At 47.1% G+C, this 4239-nt stretch overlaps 1 pseudogene; it reads left to right on the top strand.

Moving 5' to 3' along the window:
* Nucleotides 1–873: 873 nt before the first annotated feature.
* On the top strand, nt 874–3575 carry LOC119320544 (annotated as a pseudogene).
* The last annotated feature ends 664 nt before the right edge of the window (nt 3576–4239 follow it).

The raw sequence follows: 4239 nt of genomic DNA, 5'->3' as shown, positions 1-4239 counted from the left end.
GCCGGAGGGAGCTGCGGGGGCGGCGCGGCCGCGTGGGGGAAGCAGGGTCGGGGCTGGTGCGTGGAGGGGAGGCGGCGCCGGAGGGAGCTGCGGGGGCGGCGCGGCCGCGTGGGGGAAGCAGGGTCGGGGCTGGTGCGTTGAGGGGAGGCGGCGCCGGAGGGAGCTGCAGGGGGCGGCGCGGTCGCGTGGGGGAAGTCGGCCATGCGGCAGATCAGGTGCGCCGCAGACCAGAGCCGGCGGGCATGGCGTTGATTATGAAAGAAGAAGAAGAAGAAAGTGAAAAGACATAAGAGGCTGACTAGTGGGACCATCTTCCACCTCATCATACTATCCACGTAGGCATGCCAAATCAGCCCGACAGACGAGTCCCGCCAGTCAGTTTTCCAGTTAGACGCGGCTCATAGCACGTTTAGGTGCATTTTGTTACTCACTTGCCACGGAAGTGGTGGTTTCTCGTGATTTTTGACAAAGATGGTGGTTTTGCAGTATTCTTGCCACAAATGTGGTGGCTTTCAGCAATTTACTCTCTGAAGGAAGTCCCGCGACTGAACGACGACTCCAACTTCTGAATTGCCGCAGTGCCAGTTAACTAATTCGAAGGTGCACCCAAGCCTAACCGCACTTAACTGCTAGCTACAAGAAAATTAAAGAAGGACCAACCGCACTTAGCTACAGGAAAATTATAGCCGGACCAACCGCACTTAACTAGCTAGTACAGTAGCTAAGTGCCTAAGTGCACCGTCACGTACGCTCCTGCCCATGCCTTCTTAAGTGCACCACACCATCGATCGTGCTACACCAACTCGTAGCAACCGAAACCCACTCCTTGAAAGCCACACCGATCTGTGTGATCAGATCACTACCACCAACGCCATGGATCAGTCGCCCGCCAAGTTCGTCCTGCTCCTCATGGCGGCAGCGGCAGCCTGGATCTGCGTCTTCCCCGTCGTCGCCGACGCGCGGTCGGCTCATGCAGTCGCCGCGGGTTGCATACCGCGCGAGCGGGACGCCTTGCTGGCCTTCAAGCAGGGCGTCAACGACACCGAGGACGACCTCGTGTCGTGGCACGAAGGGAGCCAAGATTGCTGCCGATGGGAAGGCATCACCTGCGACAACGCGACCGGCCATGTCGTCGAGCTTGACCTGGGCTGGTGGACTTCTTTCTTGGTCGGCCAGATAAGTCCTTCCTTACTTTCACTAGAGCATCTGGAGAGCCTTGATCTCGCCTACACGGGACTGTGTGACCATGCGCATCGTCTTCCAGAGTTGCTGGGTTCTTTCAAGAACCTCAGACATCTCGATCTCTCCAACACGCTTTGCCATGGTGAAGCGCCTCCTCAGCTCGGCAACCTGTCCAAGCTGGAATATCTCGACCTCTCCGTCCCGGCTATCACCCAAGAGAGGGACCTAAAAAACATCTCGTGGTTAACCCGTCTACCCCTCTTGTCATATCTTGACTTGAGTTATTTGAACCTTGGCTCAGTTGCTGATTGGCCTCTTGTGGTGAACATGATACCATCCTTGGAGTACCTAATTTTTTATGACTGCTCACTTCCAAGTGCGGCCCGATCCCTCACACACCTAAACACCACAAATCTTAAGCACCTTGACCTTTCCCGTAACTACTTTGGCCATCCGGTTGCATCTTGTTGGTTTTGGAACATAACAAGCCTCGAGTACCTCGACCTTTCAAATACCACCCTCTATGGCCCGTTTCCTGGTGCACTGGGAAATATGACCTCCCTCCAGTGGTTAGATTTGAGCAACATGGGTAACAGAGCAACAATGACAGTGGAGTTGGGAAACCTATGTGATTTGGGAACACTACGGCTTGACCGGAGTCTCTCCTCTGGAAACATAACAGAGTTTCTGGAGAAATTGCCAAAGTGTTTGTCCAACAGATTGCAAGAATTGACGTTGAAGAGCAACAATATGTTTGGAAAGCTGATGAATAGTATGGGACAATTAAACAACTTAACTATGCTTGACCTTTCTCACAATAACATTACAGGAACTATACCGCTAGGCATTCATAAGTGCTCTTATTTATGGCACTATGACCTTTCTTACAACCATCTTACTGGAGCTATACCGTCATGGTTGGGGAACTGCACTAGATTGTGTTATCTTTCGCTTTCCAACAACCAGCTCACTAGAGCTATACCCACGGGGTTGGGGAATTGCACTAGTTTAGAGCAACTTTATCTTTCAAGTAACCATCTTACTGGGCACGTGCCATCCATGATTGGTATGCTCAGTCATTTGTGTGATCTCGACCTTAGCAACAATAATCTTGATGGCATGGTCACAGAAGAACACATGTTAGCTCTAAAGAACTTAGAGTACATGGATTTATCACACAACTCTTTCTCGGGACCTCTACCATTACATTTTGGATCTCGATGGTTACGAGAACTGACTTTGTCCTTCAATTACTTCAATGGCCATATTCCTAAATATATTTGTCAGTTAAAGTTCGATTTGTGTTGGAACTATCATACAACTTTCTAGATGGAGAACTTCCTCAATGTTCTCATGCGCCTAGCTTGATTTTCCTCCTCTTGAGTAACAACAACTTTTCCGGCAAGTTTCCATCATCACTCCGAAACTACTCGAGATTGAATTTCATGGATCTTTCAAGGAATAATTTCTATGGTACACTGCCGTCGTGGATTGGAGACCTGGTAAATTTAAGATATCTGCAACTAAGCCACAACTTGCTACATGGTGATATTCTACCGAATATCACCAATCTATATTGCCTTCGTCATTTGAATTTAGCCGGAAATAGTATATCTGGAGTTATACCATCCTCTTTGTCAAAATTAACTGCTATGACACAAGCAAACTCAAAGAAACATGGGACCGACAAGTCTTGTAGTTCCAACAACTATAGAGGTATGACAAAAGAAGTTTGGCTTGTTGTAATGAAGCGCCAAGAACTTAAGTATGGCACTGGATTTTTTGATGTGCTTAGTATTGACCTATCACTTAACAAATTAGTTGGTGGAATTCCAGACGAGTTAACTTCTCTTAATGGACTGTTGAATTTAAACTTATCATGGAATCACTTGGCTGGTCAAATTCCTTCAAGGATTGGGGCTATGGAGTCAATTGAGTCACTGGACCTCTCAAGGAACAACCTTTGTGATGAGATCCCGACAAGCTTGTCAAATTTGACATATTTAAGCTCATTGGACTTGTCATATAACAAGCTTACTGGAAGAATTCCCCCAGGAAGTCAACTTGACACAATCTACTCCGAGAACCCGTCCATATATAATGGTAACATTGGCATGTGTGGCCCTCCTCTCGAAAGGAATTGCTCAGGAAACAATGGCCTTGAGCATGTCAATCAACAAAACAGTGAGAAGGTTTATGGGCCGATGTTTTTCTTTTACTTTGGACTTGGGTCTGGGTTTGTGGTTGGCCTCTGGGTCGTATTTTGCACTCTACTATTCAACAAAGCATGGAGAGTTGCCTATTTTCGGCTCTTCGACAAGTTGTATGACAATGCACATGCGTTTGTGGTTGTTACTTGGGGCATGATAAATGACGAGGAAACTACAGGTTGAGCACTCTTAGATGACAAGCAGATGGTGTTGTCATCGTAGTATGTAGTGGGCTCTATGAATAAGTGATGTTGACCATGTATTTTCTTAGAAGTTGGCACTACTAGGTGCTTTTTTATCCTCTAATAGTTCATGTAATTGATTGTTCTTGGTTTGTACATTGAATAAGACCCAACACATACAACAAAATGATCATCCATCACTTTTTGGCCCATTTGCATGTTCTCCCTCCATCCCAAGATAGGTGACTCGACTTTGTACTAACTTTAGTACAAAGTTGAGTCACTTATTTTGGGACAGAGGGAGTAGTTAGGATGTCCCAAAGAAGACCATCCATCTCTTTTTGTGTAAGAATTTTCAAATGAAGCACGAACACAACATTTTTCCATCGGTTTGCAAACAAACTGCACAACGTTTTGTGTGCAATCATTTTGTTTGTGACCCATGCCTGCTTGAACGAGGTCCATCATCAGGGCCGGTCCTGTGATTTCAGGGGCCCGGGGCGAACCCAAACCTCGGGGCCCCTAGTATAAATGTCATGTAACAATAATAAGCAAAATCTATATATACGATGTTACCGGTAATTTTTTTTATCACTGATTTATACATTGACCCCCCCCCCCCCCCAAGCCCCAGCCCCAAAGATGCATACATTATTATTGCCGCA

The sequence above is a fragment of the Triticum dicoccoides genome, chromosome 6B (genome assembly GCF_002162155.2).
Source record: "Triticum dicoccoides isolate Atlit2015 ecotype Zavitan chromosome 6B, WEW_v2.0, whole genome shotgun sequence".
Classification (NCBI taxonomy): domain Eukaryota; kingdom Viridiplantae; phylum Streptophyta; class Magnoliopsida; order Poales; family Poaceae; genus Triticum; species Triticum dicoccoides.
Note: the sequence above shows the minus strand (reverse complement) of the source record. Positions and strands in the feature narration are given on the sequence as shown.